The sequence below is a fragment of the Lonchura striata genome, chromosome 3, assembly GCF_050655825.1.
Source record: "Lonchura striata isolate lonStrDom1 chromosome 3, ASM5065582v1, whole genome shotgun sequence".
Taxonomy (NCBI): domain Eukaryota; kingdom Metazoa; phylum Chordata; class Aves; order Passeriformes; family Estrildidae; genus Lonchura; species Lonchura striata.
In genome coordinates this window covers 53,294,352-53,317,499 of record NC_140705.1, presented here as the reverse complement: position 1 = coordinate 53,317,499, position 23,148 = coordinate 53,294,352, and the positions used below count along the sequence as shown (strand labels likewise).

At 37.5% G+C, this 23,148-nt stretch overlaps 1 long non-coding RNA gene across 1 annotated transcript in view; it reads right to left on the bottom strand.

Moving 5' to 3' along the window:
* Window positions 1-869: 869 nt before the first annotated feature.
* The window catches only part of LOC146767899 (uncharacterized), a 44,654-nt gene continuing 22,375 nt past the window's right edge, over window positions 870-23,148 (bottom strand). Inside the window, exon 3 of the long non-coding RNA XR_014954256.1 lies at window positions 870-21,728. This is a non-coding gene — a long non-coding RNA (uncharacterized LOC146767899). The remainder of the gene's footprint in view (window positions 21,729-23,148) is intronic.

Here is a 23,148-nt window from a genome sequence, read left to right as displayed (position 1 = left end):
GGCAAGCAGCCCATTTTGCAGCATAAATTTTTAACTGAAAGCTGCCTTTCTCTGTTTTTTTTTTCTTTTAAGATAGAAATATAAAATTACATAGCTAAAAAATTATATATAGAGGGATGCAGCACATGGGAGAGGAATTAAAGGCAGAGTAAATGCAACATAAAAAGCAAAAGGGGAGATGAGGGGGAAATGTGGCAAAGGACTGAAAGAGGAAAATGAAAACTGGCAAAAATTTGAGAAGAAATAAAAAGGAAAAGAAACATTACAAGTTTAAAAACTTGGAAAAAGAGGAGGGCAAGGCAAAGTGGGAGAATTCATTTAATGTATGATTTAATATAATCTATAAACATTTTCTACAGTTTTGCACAAGCAGTGATTCAAACTATTCCAGGCAATATAAGTAAATATATTCTGTGTGTGAACAGTTTTCCTTTCTTTCACTTCCCCATAACTCTTATGAACTCAAAACATTTAAAATAAAGTCATTCTAATTTGTGTGGAACCTCCATATTTAATGTTTTCTGTTACCCAAAGGAATTTGAAAACTTGTTAAATAAATAGTATTATAAACAAATTCTTTTTCTCTGTGTGTCTTTATCTATTCCTCCTCTTGACCTCTTCTAGAGCAATGATTCAGAGGTATGCACTGCTTCTAGGCAGCTATTGCCTTGTAGCCCCAAAACCAGTGCAAAGAAAAGTCTTAAAATGGGTAAAAAATATTTCAGAATGACCACCACAGAGGCTTTTTCGCACCTTGGACAGAAACACAGCTAATATCCCTACAGAAATCCCTGTCTGGAAATGGCTGAGATTGATTTACGTGTCTGGCAGCAAACTCCAGTGAGGTGGGAGTTGGGAAAGCTAACTCTGAGATGTCATTGTACTGTACCCCTGTTGCTCCTCAGGTGACTCAAAATGTAAAATGGCAAATTGTACCAGCATATAAAAATAAAGTATCCTTGTGAGCTCCTTCACTCTCACAATGGGACCTATTTAGACAGTTCCCCAAAATCAGTAATGTGTAGGAGCAAGATCCAGTTCTCTCCAGAGAGTATGTAATAGGTCGGCAGGACATCAGGCTACCTTTGAATGCAGCATGACTTCTGATCCAAATTCTGCATGGACGCTTCAAAGCAAAGATTTTGCTCCTACATTAAAAGGAGTTTTACTATATGCTTTCTGTGCTAAGGTGCTAATGATGGCACAAAGAATTGTAAGAAACCGATGATTTATTAAATTAAATTAGAAGTAACAAATTAAACTGAAAGGTATAAAGTTAATCTTAACTTACTGTGTGCAAAACCGAACATTATTTAAATCATAGCTAAAATTTAAGGATTTCATCAAGGTTATCCTTTATCCTGATCTTCTGGCTTCAGTGATAGATACAAAAGGAACTGTGTTAAATAATTAATGTTCTTGTGTCATAGGCTACCATCTACAATGCTATTTACTCTTTCTAGATAAGACTCTTGACAGCCATAAAAATGTTCCTACTCAGGGTTGAAAACAAAGCCAAAAATACAAGAAAAGTAATAATTAGCAATGAATGCTGAGTGTAGGCTACCTTAGGCCAGGAGCCAAAAGAACAAGGGATGTAGAGCTAAGTCAACAGGTCACCATATTGTTAGCACTCTAGCAATGATAATAATTTGCAATAATGATGTAATGAACAAAGATGGGGTGAAGGCAGAAGGATTAAAGGAGAGCATGCAGCATACATAAGCCATGCTACATCCAGCAAATTCCCAGTGCAGCTGCTCCAGGGATATTAAGCCTCCTACAGACAGCTGCATCCCCCTGCTGCCATCTGTGGCTTGCATTCCTGGTGCTGCTACTGTCCACGACTTGCAGAGTTGGAAAGGCCTAACCCTCCATCAGCAGAATATATCTGCTCCCACACCTTCTCACAGGGTGCATGGCTGCCACCTGATCCATAGGATAGAAGGGCTTTCCTGAGATTTAATCAGCTGTTAATTAATCCTAGGAGTGATGGCTAGAGAGGGGAATGCCTTGCCAGCTGAGACGTCAGATGGGAACATAGGGTAGGCATTAAGTTATCAGTTTTATTAGACAACACTAATCTCATTGGTACAGACTTGCTAATCACACTTCAGGAGAAAGTTTTATTACAAATGGTCTGAGAGGAATCTGAAATGGGTCACATTTTAAACATGGGTGAATGAAAAATAATCCAAATCAAAGTGCATCAACTGACTTCTGAACAACTTCCAAATGCACATAGTGTAACAGATCAGAAACAGATTATTTTTAAACACTTTTCCCCTTTCTTCAGTCTCACCCTCAGTCCCTTAGGATTAGCAGTCAGAGACTGACTGTGCCACTGCTACCCCTTGCTACCCAGAAAAAGCTTTCCCATCACAGTTAAGGCCCAGTGGGGCGTCTGCTCCCTGTTCTTCTTGAATAGGTCCTCATTCTCCACTTGTGTGCCTCTCCAACTCGCACATCACAAGCAACTCACCTCTGTGTGTTTTCAACACCTTTTAGGAAACAAACCACTTCCCTAAACCTCCGTGGCCTGCTCTTGGCCTGGTATAGCAGCCAGGGCAAGGGAAACATAAGCAGGCAGCCTTCTCTCCTAAATCAATGGTGCTGGTTCACTGTGCTGCTTTTCCATGGTAATCCAAAAAGAGGTATCTAAGCGCATTGGCTGGCTAACATGGATGGTCATTTGAATTTTAAAAAAAAAAAAAAGGGACCATCCCATAGTGTTTTTAATTGTATCAGCTACACAGCTTGCTGTTATGGGCCCAACCACAATACTCTCGAAATGGAAGCCATACAAAACAAGGTACTACCAAGTAAAATATATATGCTTTACTTACTGTGAGTAAACCAAATCTGAGCTTGATAGTTTACATGTCACAGTGACTCCATGCATGGATCATGTGAAACCATCAGGTCCTAAAATACCAATTCAAATCAGTTAAGCATTGTACTCTGAAAATCTGTTACCCAACCAAATAAAAATTTTAAAAATCAACATCACCGAATTGTTATTATTAAACTTGCCATAATGCAGCCATGCAGAGTGCTCCAGGCCAGAGTGTATTGTATTGATTGGGTCTGGAGTACAGCACAGCTGTTTCCAGAGCCCCGGAGCAGCACCAAACAGGGCAAGAGGATACAAATTGCAGGAGTGCAGAGCGTCGTTAAGCCCACAGATCTCAATGTGTGAAGGGCTGGATCAGAAGTCCTAAAGAAGTCTTATACTCCTAGGATGGACAGCATGAGTAGCTCTGAAGGACACTTAAATAAATGTCTAATGCAAAGCATTATCCCTGCTGTTTTCCATCCAGGCTTAACTTCAAGATCCAACACCTCAATTATGCCTCAAGACTACAAAGTAAGACTTACTTGCAGGCCTAACCTGTGTACAGTCCCTGGGAACCAAATGATCTTGATTTTAAATGACTCTTCTATTTTAACTCTAGAAGTTGGACATGTGTTTATTTGACAAGACCCGCAGCTGAAGCAAATGCAGCACCTTACTTGCTGTTCAGCTTTTCCTTCAATGCAGCATTTTAACCTAAGGCCTGATTAGGATTCTTTTAGGGTGATTGGATATGGTAAGCTCCTGGAATAGCACTAAGCCAGTATAATTGGAAGAGGTCTTAGAAGAGATACAGCTTCTTAATGACATATGGTCAAAAGGTTACTTTGAAAAACAAGAGGTCTTTCTGACTTCAGTTTTCAGGTATGCAATTTCTTCTGGACTCGACCTGGGAATGTGGTTCTGAGACTTTCTTCTAAAGGTTGAAGAAAGGAAGCACAGCTTTTGAATACTTACTTTATGTGATAGAATAGTGTATTGGAGCACTGAAAAATAGCATTTTAATGCCTGGGACCACTGTATTTTACTGCTTAATGTTATTAAAACTAGTGATAAAAGATTTCTTTATATCAGTCATTAATTTCTGATACACAATATATTATATATACAAACCGCAATTTCATTTACCATTGAACTGAAATAATCCTAGAATATATAAGATAAAGCACAAAATAAAATTGGATAAATCAAAATAGGTTAAGAAAAAATAATTTTATACCTTCCTGAAGACAGATACCATTGATATTGCAGGGAGAAGCAGTTGTAAATGAGAATAACTAATATTGATCACATTTAAAGGTATGATTCAATCACAATATTGTCAGAATCTTGCTTTTATGCAAGAATGGATATGTACAGCATCACCTATTTAGAAATAATACACCAAAGTTATATTTATTTCTCTGAAGATTTCTCCCCCAAATTAAATAGCAGAAGCAGAGACCTCTGGAGGGAGATAGGTACAACAAATCCATAAACAAAGACAGAGATGTTTGATAAAATATGGAGTTTCTGTGACTAGAGTATAAATCATAATCTTTGAAAACCTTAGCTTTTTAGAAAAACACTATTGTATTTCATTTCATATAGGAAGCCTATTATATATTTTCCTTTAAAGTTTTTGACAAAATCATCCAGGGCTGTTTTATGATGCAGCATACTACATGAAAGGCAAAACAGAGAGCAATCTGCTGTTTTAATTACATACCGAAGCAAATGCAATATCTGCATTTAATAAATAAACATTGACCCTTTAACTGAATGTGCCCTACAAACACATTAATGCCCATCTGGGAAATAATCCAATGAAATAATCCAATCATACTCACAGAGAACAACTGTTAGATTGTTAAGTGAGGGCTCATACACTTTGGTCAGTAGCAGGATGTTCTCAATTATCTTGTTGCCAGAGCTAATAAAATTCCATAGAATTCTTCACCTTTTTAAGCAAATTGAAAATCCAACAAAGAGAGAGGAACTTTTTCTCCCTGTTACCACACTGATGTTTACTGCCACCAGCTATGCCTAAACTACAATGAAAGATTCAAACTTTCCCATTTTGATGTTACAATGGCTAACAAAGCCATAGAACTGGCTAGTACCTTACAGAAAGATAAACTGTCTCTGAACCAGTGAGGTCCAGCCAACTGATATGGATTATTAATTAATTTAGAGCCACTGGATCCTCATAGTTATCAGGAAATTTCAAAGTGCAGAGAAGGAGGTACATTGCTGGTAAGATACATCTGCTGGCAGACAAATAAAAAGAGAGTAACAGGTGAGGCCTGAGATTGGTCAAGACTGGAGAAAGAAAGCTTGTCTTTCTGTTTCCTGTCCAGATATTCTATTCATTCCCCTAAAAAATGGGTTTTTTTTAGAAATTGATTGTCTTTGAACAAAAAAAGTGAGATCAGACTCCAGCTATTTGATTCATAGGAATTTGGGGCTGCTAGAAAAGTTTCAATTCATATTAAGCTTTTTGTTTATTTGGATGTTGGTTCTAGAAACCAAGAAAGCATTTAGCTAATTCCTATAAGGTTTCCAGCAACCAGCAGAAGATAATAGCTTTTATTAATTTTACCCTTAAAAAAGCAAGGGTTTTCATGAAATTCAAGCACGCATCAACAAATACAAACTGTAAAGGAGCATTTTATTCCTACTGCCTTCATCATAAACTGTGGAAAGTGGCCACATTGAAGATATGAGACCCTCTTTCCAATTAGAAAGTCTAATTTGGCAATAGAGTTGCACAGATAAATAAATTTTCTGTTGGAATTCATAGCTGTGTAATATTTACAGCTACTAAGCATTAAAGGAGATCTAATTTTGCTGTTTATTGAAACACAAAACAACTACAGAAAATCTTTAACATTTTCCACTTCTTTTTATTTTTCACCCTCTGTCAAATGATTCCTTTAGGATATTTTGGAATATTTTATTTTTGCACTATCCTGATTACACAGACTTTTACACACAACTTCCTCAGAGGTACACTGTTGTATGCAATTATGACTGTTATCTTAATTTTTAAGATTTTTTAAAGCCTTCTGAGTTTATATTTTGTTAGAAAACTTTCTCACACATTTTCTATAAACAATATATTGTTTTGCATTCCTTCGTGGGGGTGGAAGAAATTGTTATACTGGTAATTTGTCCAATGTTTTTGGAGAGGTGGCCCATTCACTCTCCAATCCACTGTCACCTTTAAAAAAGTATAAAGCCTAAAGTCAAAATAATAAACACCTTCCTTTTTACCTTGTCATCATAGTGGCTCGTGTTATACTTTTTCGTGTCCTATAACAACATACAACAAATCAGCAATTCATTATAGACCAACACTTAATTTTTTTTTTTTTTCATTTTCTTAAGATCTGATGAAGTAGTTTACATTCTTGGAAGACCAAATATTAGCAGTAGCCATGCCTTCATACCTAAAACCTAGCCACATTTAAGCCTAAGACAAACAGAAGGTAGATTCTGACTGAGAGTCTGCACACATAAACAGGCACAAGAGACTTCAGAAATTAACCTTGATAGCCCTTATAATTTTGTATGAGACATTCCCATGCAAATGAGGGACTGTAACTATAGCCCATAGTATGGATCAAAAGTCCATCCAGGTGTGGATGTGACTTTGTCAGTGACCAAATACAGATATCTTGGTAACTATGTCAAAACAAAGCTAGAATATGCCAACACTTATATCAACATTACTTTTTCAATCTCCAGTGGTTAGTGATTCAGCAAATTCCTGAAGGAGAGATATTATCTTTATTTGAGTATTATCTGGTGAATTTTTCTTCTGTTAATTAGCTTTCTGAACATCTGTACAATTTTAATATCAAAATACACTGTGGGAAAGAGTTCCACAGTATAACTAATTTTGTTAATTTTCAACCTACCTCTAAAAAATATCACTTGAACCCTCACTTGCTTTTGTAGCAGAAAAAAAATATTATTGAATGTCTTGTCCAGGCCATGATGACTGTACAAAATTAAGTTATCTCTTCTGGGCTGAAGATTCCTAAACATTTTTGCTCTTCTTATGGAATCTATTTAATCTCTGATCACTGTTATCATCCTTCCTTGAACCTTTTTCTAGCTCTGCCCTGTCCCTTCTGAGCATGAGAGACAGGAGAAAAGACCAGAAACCTAACACAATATTTTAAAAGTGTACACAACCTGACATGCTGTTTTATTCACTATTGGTATAGTAATCATTTCCTGCTCTTTTATTGGTAGCATTGCTCCTGCTGTGGTGCCCAAGGACATATCAAAGCAAGCAACTTGGAAATGGAGGTAATACGTTTATCAAAACAAATGAAAAGAAAAAAAAGATACTTTTGGTATGTGTTTCACAAAAGGGATCATATGATCAAGAATAATAATCAATATGATCAAGTGTAATACCAAAAAATTGTTTTCTTTTATACTTGCTCCTTTGACTTTTACTGAACATAAAACTGACATTTTCACAGAATTATGTGGGTTTTGTTGAGCTGCAGCAGGAAGTACAGAGTTTATGACCCTGCATATAAGTTAGGATTATTTTTTCCACATTGTGTGTTACTTCCAGAAATCAAAACCATAGAATGATAGAATCATAAAATATGCTGAGTTGAAAGGGCCCTCTCAGGATCATTGAATCCAACTCCTGACCCTGTACACCACACTCCAGGAGTCACACCATGCTTCTGAGGCCATTGTCCAAATGCTTCCTGAACCCTGTCAGGGTCTTTCTGACAATTTAGCATCCTCAGCAAACTTACTTATTACCTCTTTGACAATAACTGGTCTGCAGTCTGAGAATCCCTAACTGAAATGATTGCAAAATGTTATTGTCACAGTCACCATCTTCTGTATCTTTTGTATAGAGGTAGTTTTAAGGAAGATAGTATTTTGGCTATATTTCATTCTCAATTTCCTTTAGATCTGAGTAAATACCATATGGTCCTGGCAGTTTGCTCCCCAGGGAAAATGTAGTGCTGACTTGCCAGCTGGGGTTAAACCACCACAATTTGCTTTACAACCTCCTCCACAGACAATTCAGTTCAAAAGAGATCTTCAGACTCGTCCTAGTAAAAGTGACTTTTGGAGTGTGAATTTCTTGGATCTTCCACGCTGAGGAAAGATGAAAGAATCCCTTTGGATTTTCTGCTGTAACTCCTCCTCTCATTGATATGTCAATTGACCTTAATGACTCCAGGAGAGGATCCCCATGCCGCAGGGCTTTGAGGGTTTGCTTTTAGTTTTATGCATTCAGCAAATAGTCCCTAAAACATTAATTGCTGGCCTGTGATTTGTGTCAGTATGTTTAATTTGCCAGTTTTCAGGTTTTCTTCCCTTTTGCTTTCTTGGATAGCCTTGAGTTTTTTGAAGGATATGTACTTCTTTCAGCACTTCTTTTACTCATTTCTGTCTAAATCAAGACTGTAAAATGACACCTTTAAGTAGGAAAACCAAAGAAGTTCCTTTTGTATATAATTATTTTTAAAAAGTCTTTAAGCTCCCCCCCCCCCCCCATGCATTACTATTACTTTTCGTTCTTTGCTAATTTTTAAGGACTATTTTATTAGTTGTTTTCCTTTTTTGACATGTCATATATTCACAGTAATTTAGTTTATTTTTCTGCTTATTCTTTCCTGCCCTCTGAAAATTTCCTACTCTTAATTTGGTATGAATTGCTGCATTTCTTTACTCTTTGACTTTTTTATTTTCTGTTGGCTGGAATCCACAGAGCACATTTTTAGGTTCAACTATGTCGCATGCTAATTGCGAATGCTTAAAGTCAGATAATTGTGATTAACATGCAACCATTAATGCATCAGAAACAGAATGTGTCATGTAAGCAAGACTTTTTTCTGAACTGCTGCACACAAAGGATATGCTGCAATCTACGCACTTAAATGAAAATCAATAGATAGCTATGAAGTGAAAATACCTCGGGGAGACTCAGGTTCTACTGAGAGCATTCTCTTGGGGAAGTGCAAACATTTCAGACACAAAAAAAAAGCCATTGATTGAGAGCTGAAGAGAAACAGAATTCTAAAAATTCCCTTTAGGAGGCTTATTCTGTCCTGTATCCTTAGCTTCCTACAGATATGCATCAGGCAAATTTAATGTTTTCCTTCAAGTGGCTTAGCCACAGAGAAGAATTGCTGTCCTATGAAAACATATATGAAATGCCCAGACTAAGATGATTCACATACTAAGACCTCTAGATCTTGCCTTTATCAAAAACACAAAAAACAAATTTTCAAAGCACGGAGTGTCTGAGACGACTGATATAATGAATTACCTAATCAATTTTCTGCTGAAAGACTAGGCAATTTCCTGTCTAGACTATATTGTAGAAGTGCTTGATACTAATTTTCAGCAAGCAAAAGAATAGCTTTCTGTGGCTATTTTCTGTTCATACAAAGCCTGCAGAAAACACTGCAAGTTTTTAATAGTACTGAGCTGACTAAAAGGCAGGATACACAATAAAACATAACATCCTGCTCTCCTCAGTTTCTGTTAAGAGCAGGCAGTGTTTCTTTCTGACTTACCAATTGAAAAAATTGTGATACTAAAACCAACCTTGCCTCAGGTCCTCTCTTACAATCTCGAAGTTGCATGACTGAACTGTGATATTCTCCTATGTGTTATACCAAATTAATAGAGCTATTTGTGAAACAAAATGTTTTTTGAAAGTAAAGGTATCATAATTTCTCTGATAGGTTGCTTCCTTTGCTCAGCCACTTTTGTCTTTATTATTAAACTACAATTCAAAGGACAAATTAAAGCAATTATTTTTGTTTCTGAACTGGATTAATCTCATTAAATACACTATTACTTTGAAAAGAATTCCATTTCTTTGATTATTTGTCACACACTTGTTGCCACTATATATGTTCTACTAGGTACTTGCTATATGTCTGTTACAGGAGAATCACCTCTTTAATGTTAGTGTTAGTTCATTGAAACTATTAATTCTTGGATTGCGACACTTCCATGTTTTTTCTCCATTACATATATTTATCTGGCTATTGGCAGAACAGGAAAAAAAGGCTTTAAAGTTACAAAGGTGACTTAAGAGCACTGTGGTCTTGCTGAAGGATATGCATATTTGTCATGGTTTCACAATGCTTTATTCTGACATCAGGAGCTGATTTCCAATTCAATACAATAAGAAGATTTTTCATAGAAAAAGACAAAAGGGAAATATTTGCCATCAATTCAAGGCTGAAGGACTGAATGGTAGAAATGCTCTGAAATTTCTTTTAAATATTGAGAGTATTCAATAAATAGAAAGAAATGCTAAATGCTTTTCAAATCAATCACACTAGGTTGGGTTTTTTTTTGATGGTGAGGAGGAATGGGTATTGGGTTGGTTTTCTGGGGAACTTTTAAAATAAAAATACAAGGACATGAACCTAGGTTGGAAGGGACATATGAGGATCATCTTGTCCAATCTCCTACTCAAAGTCAGAAGTCAGGTCCAAAGTTGATCTGCCTTTGTCTTCTCTGCACCCTGAAGCTGAGGGCAGTGTGCCCTTCTGGCCTCTCAGGTCACCTGAAGGCAGAATTTGGGGCAGTGAAACACCGAGCTGAGCTGGGGATCATTAATGGGGGGAGAAGGTTCTGACAGGATGGCAGATCCCAAACAATATAGGTACCACAATCCTTGTCTCAGAAGCTAAGGAGACCAGCTCCAGAGATGCCTCAGAGCTGTGATGGACATCTTCCCTATAACCGAAAAGGTGGTATCAAGGTAATTTCACTGTTTTAGGGATCTTTTTTCTAGCATATTACTTAGCACAGTGTTAGATATCCTTTGAAAAGTGAACTTCACATGAAATAAATCAATAGGCTTATAATTTCTGAGCTACATTTCCATAGGAGGTTTCCTTTTGGTGATTCAGTAGGTTGTACATTTCAGCTTGTATTTCCTTGCCTTTGCTGTAATTTAATTTTACAATACAAAAAAGGAATTTCTGCATCATTGTAGGATCAAGAAAAGAAAATAAATTAGAAAGAAAAGGTCACTCATTAACAAAGCTTTTGTAATCCTACCCTGAAATTATGGTTATTGCTGTGAACTTAAAGAAAATCTGAAGGAGTTTTACACAGTAAAATGTGGAGCTATTGTGTTAGTCTGCAGACAGAGTCTGAGAGAGAAGCAGTAACATACTTAACAGTATTGAGTGCATTTTTGGCAATAAAAAACTACAGATCTTATTCCTGACATATTTAATCAGTCCTATTCACAAAATATATATATATACTTTAACTTTAGGGATAACCATGCTGGAATAAAAAATGGTTTAAGTCTGTGTTAATGAAAAGATTAAATACCCACTTCAGAGCCATTGGGAGCCATTTAGGACAAAGTTGTAAGAGAGGTAGCTCTCTACTATCTCAGCACAAGCAAAGAAAGTGGATTTTTGACTGTAAAAGTATTTTCAGCAGTTTTAAAGATCAAGTTAAAAGAGCATTTGAGATTTTTCAAACTTAATTACTATGTTTTCTGATGACAGAAAGAGTAACATAGGCTGTCAGCATACATCTTGAAATAAAATCTCTGTGCTATGTAAAATAATACTCTTCCACTTCCATGGCACTACTGTGGACTTCCTGAAATGAGATACAAAGGATACAGTTAATCATATTCTCATGTCAGAATATTATTAACTTACTTTTCAGAAGAATAGGTGAGTATAAGAATCAAACTTTCAACTTCACTTTCCTAGTGAAAATTGTTTCCCAGTTATAACCTTCCTGTTAAAGAGTCAGATTACACTAAAGGAGCACCTATACACATTGCTCTTGTATCACAGGTGCAGGAACTGTGGTTGCTTAATGCCAGAATGAGTGTGACTGCAAGTACCTGAGGAGCTAAAGCCGAGCTATGGTCAACTGCTACAGCTCAGATTTCCAACCAGCCTCAGGCCAAATCTATTTAGGGTGAATTAATTTCAAATTTCAGAGTTTGCCCACTTGCAAGTCTGTCAAATATATCAAAATGCCAACCTACTAATGCAGGGGTGACACAGCCATTTAAAATGTGTATAAGAACACGCTACATACACTAAATAGTGGCAGAAAAGTTAAAAATATGGTGTTATGTATGCATTAGGCAAATTGATTGGCAAATCAGTGTCAATGCTGCCAGTGCTATCTTTGCATTAGGCACATCCACACCTTGACTGGACTTGGAGGCAGTGGGAGGAGAGCTCTAGCATTCCAGTGGCAATGGTATATTTCATAAGTTATGACCTTAAGAAAAGGTTAAATTCTCCTTTGTCTCGTGTGCTATGCAGTCATTTAAATCTAATGGATTGAGCACAAACATGAATCAGAGCAGCAGTGGTGCAAGTACACTACTAGAGCTGGGCAGTGAGTAAGTTTATATCAGCTGAATCACCTCAAGAAGTTGCCTCCTCTTCCTCTCCAGGTGCTTGGTCCCAACCCCTTGACTCTCCCAGCGCCATGCTGGTACAAGTATTTCTTCAGCCACTCAAATTCAGCACAGATTCCAACAGAAAAGACGGGCCTTTGATGCTGGGGTGGGATTTTTTTTTTTTTTTTTTTTGATCCAGGTCAGTCCCATATATGGTTCCCATGCAGAGCCATGCAGACCTCAGAGTTGGCCCAGGAGCTGAGGCAGCGTCACTGCTGCTGTCATCAAATCACCGCCTGAGGGGGTGTCTTGTTCCAGCAAAAGGTGTGTCCAATAGCCAAATACAAGTTACAGAGAAACCTGTCAAAACTGGAATTGCATATGGCATTTCCCATAACAGGAAAGAAAATTGCTGGAATCTCTCATCTCACGCAGTAATGTGGCTGGTATCACCCCCAGGCCTGCGTTCCTGCAGACTGGCATCACTGAACTTAAATCCACAGGTGGAAGTCTTGTAAAACTGCCTTAGGAGAATAGGCATGCATGCACACATCTCACACACACACACACACACACACACACGCTCATGTGCGTGCTTTCAGCAAGAGAGAAAAACTATACAAAACCTCTTGAGGTCTGTGAAGCTCTATGAAAAAGTTGGCAAAATGCTTCAAAATAAGCCTCAGACACTTTACCCTTCACCTTCTAACTGACCGGTTACAAATTTTCAGATTAGTGAAGGAGGAAAAGTATAGCAATTTTTGTTGCCAAAAACCATTGCAATGATCACACTTGACTGCCATTTTCCTGACTGCATTGTGTTTTATATCCTCTGTGCATGAAACAGTAGCAGTTCATTAGGTACATTGCAACAACATCTGCCTTCAGTAAGAGAGAATTTGCCCTTGCGTTGCATAGGAAAGTCTATGAATGAAGCTGATATAATTAACATCCAGTTTGAAGACACCACTTACTAAACAAATAAAACCAGAAACTAAAGAGCAGCCAGTGCATTAGTGTGTATACAGATTTTTTTAGCCATCAGTATCCATTTTATTCTAGACTTGCTATTTTTCTCTTCTAAGTTAGCACAGTTCTTTTCCAGACACAAAGCTACATGCAGACATGTACATTTCATCCTGATGCCAGTATAGATGATACTAGATGATACCAGTATAGATAGCAGTAGATGATATCTCTGGAGCAGATCAGAAGCTGAAGGAAATTGGCTTCAATGTATCCCTGACAGTTTATACCAGCTGAGAGATAAGATTGCTCTCTCTATGTGAAATGACATTTCAAAGACACATCAGAACACTTTTATAAAATGGTCTCAGTTTCTTCAGCAAAGAATTATCTTTATTTATACTCCCCATCTCTCCAATAGGTGATTTTCCACTTTTTCTTTAATTTCTTCTAACAGTTAATTTTGTTGATTTTTTTCCTCTTCAGTTTTTTGTGATATGAAGTTGAATTTGGCTTGCCTTGTTAAGGTTTGTTTGGGCACTTAGATATAAAAATGTATTTAGGCCTCTGCAAATAACGCACACGTTCCTAGAATGTATGCACATACTCCCTACGGGCTACAGGATCATTGTACAACCCAAGTGATTATTAAGAACTGTCATACATTGAACATGGAATTACTTAAACACCAAAACCCCCTGAGTACATTAAATATTCACCTGTCTAATGTTCAGGATCTAACCAGGACTTACAGTCTCAAAACTTCCCCAGATGCAGCATTTACCTATTGGGGTTTTTTTAAATAACTCATTCTCTCAAGAAATGCACACATTTATTTCAACACCTCCTCAGTGAGAGAGTTTCCAGACCTCCATCTCTCACACTCAGGGAAGCGTTCTGACCAGGACAGAGAGCCTGGACGGTGCAGCTGTGGTGGCTGTGTGTCCCTTGCACTGCTCCTTGACTGCTGATGGAAGTGGGGCACTGTGCAAGGAGTCACTTGGTTCCTCTGGGGCTGGAGCACAGTCCTCTGCAGCTGAGAGGTAAACACAGGCAGTGGCAGGAGAGGATCCAGGGCACTTTCCTCCTTTCTGAATCAGTGGGAGATTTGGAGTTTTGCAGGAGACTCCCAGCCTGCCAGAACTACCTTAAGGCAGCCTCTGACCTGGAGCCGGGCTCACTCTGCATGGCACAGGTCAGGGATGCTCCAGAGCAGATGTACAAGACTCCACACTATTTCCAGCTCTAACACAAACACAGAAAGGCACACTATTGCATGGAACTTAAAGATTAGGATGCAGTCTGCATAGGAACTTTTCTGAAACAAGATTTTGAACTCTATCTTTCTCATTTGGGTCTTATTCACTTTCCATAGTTATCTCCATCCATTATCCAGACAGCTCCATGTAACAGGAATCTCAAAGGCTTGATTTACAGTCTAGATTCAAGATTATTCTTTGTCCATCACACAAAATTTTACTATATTGGTACTCCTTGATTTCTAAATCAATATAATTTTTTTACTTTTTATTGACCTGTGTTGGTTACATGAGTGAGCTTTTTTTTTAAAATACAATCAATTACTTACTTTCTGATTTCCAGACTCTCAACAAAATGTTTTAAGTTCTTTAAAATATGGAAGTGCACTGAAGTACCTGAGCACACACTAAACCTTAGGCATGCTCTCAAGGCAAGCTCTCTTCAAAGGGACTCTTAAGAAACATGGTTCAAGTACATGTTAACAACTGGCTTGCTCACTAGAGGATATACTGCAATAGATCCCATTTTGCTCTGGTTGAAACCAGTATAAAAGGATATTGTCTAAAGCAGTGACTATTGAATTAGTCTGTTAATCTCACTGCTTTGACACTAATCTGGGAAAAATTTGGATGTGCTTAATTTGACCATAACTCTTCAGATACTCATAAAATATTTTCCTTACATGTTAAAATAAAAGATATCTTACATAATGAAAAATAATTTGTACCCTCATTTTCTTGAATGTAATTTCATTTAAAAAAACCCCAAACAACAAAATAACAATGCACAAGGAAGCTTCTTGCCTTTAGGAGGCCTTAAAATAATTAATAATATGAATTTATATCATCTTTGTTGAGCAAATATATTAGAACAAATTTTGTACCATGACCTGTTTGGAACAGAATGATTAATCCCAGCTACACTGGCTAAGATCACCAATGCAAACTACTCTGATGGTACAACACCACCTATGACTTGAGTCGGTTTAAAGTCCCCTCATAAATAAATGGGGTGTTAGACTAATTAATACTTGTGAAGTGCCCTGACTGCCTAGGATGAAAACTGTCAAAAGAGTACATGCTTTTTTCTTATTATTTTGAAAAATGAAAAGCAAAAAAAATGTACAGAATTACAAATAAGTGCTTGTTAATCAAGAGCTTTAATTAATGAAAAGTATCAGGAATTTTCTTCCCTATGTCTGTAAATATCTGCAGAAGAAACGAATGTTTAGGGTTTTATGCACAGTTATTGATCTCTACCAGAAGTGTCATGGGATCCTTAGCTCAACTCTCAGTTCTCAGCTACAGCCTATTTTTCATAGCAGATTTAAGAGGTTCTAAGTCTGGTCTATTAAAATTAAAGAGACTGATGTTCATCCATTAATGTGCTCCTTTTACCAGTGGGAATAGATACCTGTTTAATGTATAGAATATAGAGTCATTCAATGTTTGTTTAATAGCCATGTCCAAATATCTCTTTCCTAGTCGGTTCAACGTATTCTGTTCTAATTTCCAAAAAATCAGGTTTTCTCTGCAGAACTTTTATTCCCATGTTCATTTTCCCTTTCCCCACATAATCATTTCAAGATTCAGACATTAGGCTTCACCTGAGAGTGACAATTGTGCACACCCTTTTACTGAAAGCTAATGGACCATCACATCCTATTGTGTAATTTTCTCACCATTCTTTGAATTCTTCAGGATGAAGGTGAAGATGGCTGTATAGCAGGCTGCCTGTAAACCTGCATCAAAATGGACCATCTGTGCACCTAGATTTGGAGACAAATGCTTTTATCTTCTTTTTGTAAATTCTTCTAAACTATGTTGGAGACCTAGCACTAAAACTTCAACTCTGGTTCTCTGTGATATACACCATATATTTTTGGCAACTTTTCCCTGATACCACACATCACTGATGTGATCTCTCATGTGTTTCTTTACCATGATGTGTATGAGATACAATACAAAGTTTAATCCAAGAGAAAGCAAACATTGCTTTTGTCCACCACATGAAGGGCTTTTCAAAAATGGGGCAGGTTATTATACTGAGTTTAAACTCTGAGAGATTTTTTTTTTCATAGAATTTAGACAGCAAACAGTTGGCCAGTGTAGTCTACAAGACAATACAGTTTTCCTGCTTTGGACACAGTCTACCTCCTAACTGCAGCAGTCTGAAGAAGATACAAATAGAGGTACCTGACATTCACTGTAGAGGGTGAAAAGGTCTACAACTGCTACAACTCAAAATACCACCAATACCCTTTTATCTCATTTTATCTTAATTAAGAAGAGGGAAGAATCTGGAAAACTAATGTGCAATGGCCTGCAAAGTATTTACTGCTTGCATAAAAAATTTCCCACAGGGAAAGTTCAGGCTTTCAAGAAGAAATCCTGAAGGAAATAGCTTCTTATTCAGCCACAAACACCACTCACAAAATGCAGCTCTGTTGCTAAAGGGATCCAACATTACAGAGAAATGTATCTGTTACAGAGATTTTCTCACCTCTTACTGTTTTCTGCAGAGCTGTGCAGTTTTTAGTGTATCTGTGGGTTAAAAGAATCTTGGGCACTTGCTGTATCAACAACCCAACTCTCAAGCTTCAGCTCTCTTATCTAAAACTCATTTTCTAGCAGTAAACTCACTATTTATATATATATTGATCCTATATGGGAAAAAGAAGGCAAGTGCAGTTTCAAATGGCACAAGTGTTCCTTTCTTTGACAGATTAGTCAACAGAATAATAGATTGCAATGTAGGATTTTTTTCCCACAGGTTAATTTCACTTAGTTGTGTTCAATATTATTAGAATTGTTACTACTGCGTCTGATGTATGGCCTGTGATATCTCACTAACAGAGTGCCTATCATGTGTGTATGTGTGCATTAAGACTGGCTATTTTATCTACTGTTTCAAATATGCTTAAAAAAATACACATGAAGCATTGCTTCCCCTGCAGCTGCATAGACCACAGACTCTTATTTAGTCCTGAAATATTTAGAAAGGTGAAGCCAATAGAAACTTTAACCTTCTGGATTTAAGACTCTTGATTTTGCAGGCCCTTTGTTTATTAACTTGGTAAGCATAAGACTTTTCCAAAAGATCTTTCAGCAGTCTCTAGCTCTAGTAAGACAGAATAGGTTTAGAGTGACTTTCCACCATTATATTGGAAGCAGGTTCTCTCTTGTGTGTTTTATTAAAATAATTTGCAACCAAAATTAGCTTCACTGACAGAACTTCATTGCCACCTTGGTCATGCCTTCTCTTGTCAGCCCTTGTTTTAATTCACACTACTGGAACACATTTCTTATGTTTTTTCAACAGTTTGAGTTTTTATGAGATGAGATGTACTTCAGATTTCAAGTGGGAAATTAGTTAATTACAGGTATTTTGCTTTTTTTGGAAAAAACACTGCTTTTTAATCTATTTTTATGTCCAGGTTTTAAACCTTCATCTCTCTTGTAATCTATTGATTAAGGCTGCCATTTTTGTTCAACTAAGGATGCCCAAGGATACCTGTTTAGGCATTAAGATCACTAAATTTCTTTCAAACTACTCACTTAAAATCTTTGGCAAAACTCTTGTTTTCCACAACACTAAGCAGAACCTGAAAGTTAGATGTTGCCTGTCCCTTATTATGGCTTTTATAAATAATGTTTCTTTTCTGGAACTGTGTCTAATGCAAGTAAAAGGCAAAGAAGAGACAGACTGATCCCTCTAATTACATTATTAGCATTGTCAGAGTGCTTACCTGGAAGGTAGGCACAGGCCTGGGGACAATCTTGATCTGCATGGAGAACTGGCAGCTACTACTGCACTTGGCAATACCAGGATATACACCATACCCCTGGCAGCAAGAGAAGAAGCTATTTCCCACTACTAACTCCTTCCCTTGCAGCCCAGTAAGTTAACATGCTTAATAGGTGCAGGGACCTTTTGTTCATGCTTGGCTGTTGGTCTCTTAATTTATCACTAAACACATTTCTCACTAGGTTATAGGGGTTTGGGTGTCTCCTACTGTCTTCTTTGGAGATTTTCTCTTGTGCACAGATATGGAAATATGGTGAATCAGAGAGCATTTTGCCTAATATAGTGCCCATAGACCTCATAGTCTTGGGAGGCTCCTTCGGTTGCCCTATGGCCTGTGGTAAAACACATTTATTGGAGAAACTGAAACCACCTTCAAATTCCTTACTTCAGCTCAGGTAAAGGACTGACTGTACTTTGCTGGATGCCCCCGTGATCTGTGTTTCTCAAGTCCCTCTGTGAGCAGGGCTCTCAATCTCTCAATTCTCTGCTGTGTTAAAAGTCACTGAAAATTACAGGCTTCAAATTTCTCCAGGAAGTTAGGAAATGTTTTGGATGTCATGTTGCTCATCATAAGCAAAACCTTTGGGACCCAAAACAGAGTAGCAATAAAAAAAGACATTGTATGTTCCACACTCTTCAATAAAGACAAGGTAATATCTGCTTTGGAGAGAAGGATTCAGTGGAGTAACCTGAGACCCTTTGCACAGGAGTACAGAGACATGCTGCTACTTTTGGTAAAGTCCAATTTAAGCCTCCAGAGCAGTCGTACCACTGCAGCAGTTCCCAATGTGAATAAGCTTCCTGACAGAGGATGAGTGAAGCCACAAGAATAACCATCTGCTGTCTCTCCTCAAGCCAGTTCACAAACTCTTTGGGGATCCTGGACTCCTTGAAGGTACACTACACTCCTCCTGACCTGGGGAAAGCCTCAATGGAATTTATTTGAGTCATGACTGCACTAAATTTCTCTCTATTGCTTTCACTGTATGATTTTGTCTCAAATGTAATTATTGAGAAAATGACCTATGCTCCTTCTCCCTTCTGTATGTCTGGGATAATATCCAGGCTTATTTCCTTTAGCAAATAACTTTACAGAGGGAGTTCAGCTTCCTGGTTTTCAAGATTAACTCAGGTTAATTAATAACAAATTCTTAGTCATTAAATTAAGGATAATTCCTTAGGGAGAAATCCCCTTTTGTTTAATCTCATTCTTTTATCATTGTCTAGAGAGAATTTTCATTTCATAATGACAAACCTGAAACAATTCTCTTTTGACTAAAACCAAAAAGTCATGTCATACTTATCTTTATGCATTCCTGCAAAGCTCTGCAGGTATCAAAACCCACCCCTAAATCAGCGTTGGTCCCAACAAACAAACTGAATTTTGCCCCTTTCACCTCCCCCTTCTGTTTCCACAGACTGATGACTACTTGTAACTGGCTTTTTGGACAACTTGTGAGTCAGGCATTGAGAGATCTGAATCTAGATCTTCTACTCAGAAGCAACCAGTTATGAGAACCAGAACATTTAGTTTCAAGACATATATTTTGCATTACAGTACTTTTGGAGGACCACAGTCAACGAATACTTGTGGAATACTTCAAGTGACTAGAAGTGTCCCAAGTTATTTATTTGCATTTTCATTTCAATGGATTTAGTGACATTTTGGCAGCAACTGACAATTTAAGTATTTAACCTGTCTAGATATAACACAGACAAGGTTATATTAATCAGCAAGGTAAACAGTGAATTTGACTTACTATAGGTTCTGCAAAAATATTAATGACTAAAAGATGCCACTCTCAGTTCAAGTAATTCCAGTAACAGGGATATGTGTACATGTGATGGGTAAAACATTTGTGAAGGAGGATCATAAATCTTCTGTTAAAGCAGTCTCTTTCCACCACAGTATACCTTATTGTTCACGCGAAACAGAACCCTGTTCCTAATGGCTCTATTCCCCCAAAAAATTCAATCACTCTGTGTTGATTACTTGCTCTGGATACTAAAATTCCCCTTAAAAAGAGGCAGTAAAATCTTTTGACTTTTGTGTTTCCTGTCAAGGCACTGAGGGAGGTGAGTGAGGTTTGGGACTGCAAATACTTTCAACTGTCTCAAAGCTTGTTACATAGGAAGTGAGGCAATTCACGGGGCAGAGTACTTTGTACTCCTGGCAGCAATATCTTTCCTTGTTTAAAGCTGTCTTGTTTGCAGAAGGGCCACGCATGGGTGTACATGAAAGCAAGTAAAGCTGCTATTCACAAGGTTCCCTAAATACATTAACCTTGCCTTGGAATGGGGCAGGGATTTACTTTAATGGTTACTGCAGGAGCAATGACATTCTTGAATTGAACTCTCATTCTCATCAATATTTAACTTTGAGGAAGGCTAGAATTCAGAGAGATATTGCTTCCCCCCCTTGTTTTAATTGGTATCATCCTCCTCTCCTGAGATACTTGAAGGTTGTAACAAGAAATATTTAGATCCTTCTTTCCATATTCATTGAATATACTGATATTATATTTTATTAAAGATCCTCAAATAGCTTACATCCTCTTCTTAATAACCCTATGCTTTACAAGCTTCTGTTTCCTCAAGCTACAGACAAATCCTATTACAGGGAGTAGATTAAACTGGGCCTTGACAGATCTTTGTAATTCACAGACAAAAAAGGACAAGTTGTCTTACTAATAAGACGACATCATGATCACACTAATATTATGCATCTCAGTGCTCTCAGATGCAAAAACTTTTATGCAAAACCCCTCCAGCAGGCATATTACCCAAATAGAACCCAAGCAATTTTCTTCTAACATAAGCTAAACTATCTAGTAGAAAGAATTACTTCAGTTTCATATTGTACACCAAGGAGCCATCAGTCAACAGCTGCATGCTTAATCATGCCCTCTGGCTCCACATCCACAAGGGACCCAGCTCATCCAGATTTTCTTTTGCCACTATGAATGATGTGTATACTTTTGTGTACAAACATGAGCCCTCAACAGAGGGCAGAGACAGGGCTAAGGAGAGAGAGAGCACAAAGAAGTGTTTTGTTCTATTTTCTCTTAGGCTCCACAGTGTAGCAGAGGATAGACCTCTGGTGATGAATGCAAGGGAAGAGAATCACAGTGTGCAGAAAAAAACACTTGTAACCTTTAAAACACTCTGAGCTCTCTAATAATGCCTAATTCAAAAGGATTTTAACCAACATTTTTTTTAATCAACAGAAACTAGCACAAGGGATTGGATGTTTGCATTCAGATTTTAAAAGTGGCCATGTGATTTCTTCAAATTATTTTGATGTGTGCAAGGATAAAGGAAACTGGTAGCATCACCAAGAGAGTAGCAGACCAGCTTTCAGGGCACCAGTCTGAGAAGAACCTTTTGCAGCAATTCTGCTATGCAGGATTTCACACTCCTGGAGAACACCCGTGACAATCTTTGATTCCTTGGATGTCACTGCAGAAAAATTAATAAATTAATATGGTTAATAAAACCATAAATAGGATAGGCTTCTGAGATTCTGCTCAGACTTTCTTCATGTTGCTGTAAACTGAATAGGGCATAAAATTCCCATGGAGTATTTCAGGCAGGGATTATGGCTGGATGGAAATTAGAGGCACAGTAATGAACCTTCTCCATCAGTATAAGCCCCTTCCTTTGGAAAGACTTGAGATTAGTTGTAAGTCTCAGGTACTTTTTCTGTGGAGCCCCCAGAATACTCAAGAAATCTCATCTCTCCAGGCAGTCTGAATGTGCAGCTGAAAGAAGAATCTATTCCTTATTGAGCAACAACAAGTTTAAAATCTCTATTAACTTATCTGCTGCAGTATCTTTACCTTTCTAGAGTTATAAAATGGTAGAGCGGTCATAACGCTTTCTTTACAGACTACAGTGTAGACTGTGCAATGAAAACAGGTAGCATAGAATGGCTTCAGGATAAATATGAGAGAGAAAAAAAGAATTAACACATATAAAAAATTAACTTTTTACCATGTTCAACAGCTATATCTGAATCTCCACACAGGAGTACAAATCCATTTTTTTTGTTTCTTTTGATAGCTATGTGTTTTTGTTTTGCGACAGACTGGCAGAAAAATAATAACTTTCAAGTGCTAGTTCAATAAAATTTGGGCCAGATATATAAAATTTGAAACATATATATGCAGCAGAATAGGATTCTGTTGCCAGATCCATTTAATTTTATTCAACCTCATCACATTTAGCCAATTTAAATTCTATTTTCTATTTAAGACTGGCAGTGACTTATGTTTGTTATTCTCCCACTCATGCTAATCATATTTGAGTACCACTGGCTTGAGTTTTGTCCAGTATTTTTTGTCCATGGTCTTTCTATAGACTTTTTTCTTGAATAAAACATTGTATAAAAATGTCAGGAATTCAAAGTCATGGTTCCCATGGAAACATTAAGTCCCTCACATTGCATTGTACATGCACTAAAAATAAACATGTAAGACTGTATTTTGTATGTCAAGGGGAGCAAGTGAATAAGGCCAAATGTAAGGTCCTGAATGTGGGCCAGGGCAATCCCAAGCTAGGCATAGAATGGATTGAGAGCAGTTCTGAGGAGAAGGACTTTGGATGTTGGTTAATGAGAAGCTCAACATGAGCTAGCAATGAGAGTTTGCAGCTCAGAAAGCCAATCACATCCTGGACTGCATCAAAACACGTGTGAAAGGAGGTAATTTTCCCACTCTAGTCTGCCCTCCGTGGACTTCATATGGAGTACTGCATCCAGCTCTTGGGCTCACAACAATAGAAGGACATGGACCTGTTGGAGCAGGTCTAGAGGAGGGCCATAAAAATGATCTGAAGATGAAGCATGTTTCCTCTGAAGACAGACTGAAAGAGCTGGGGT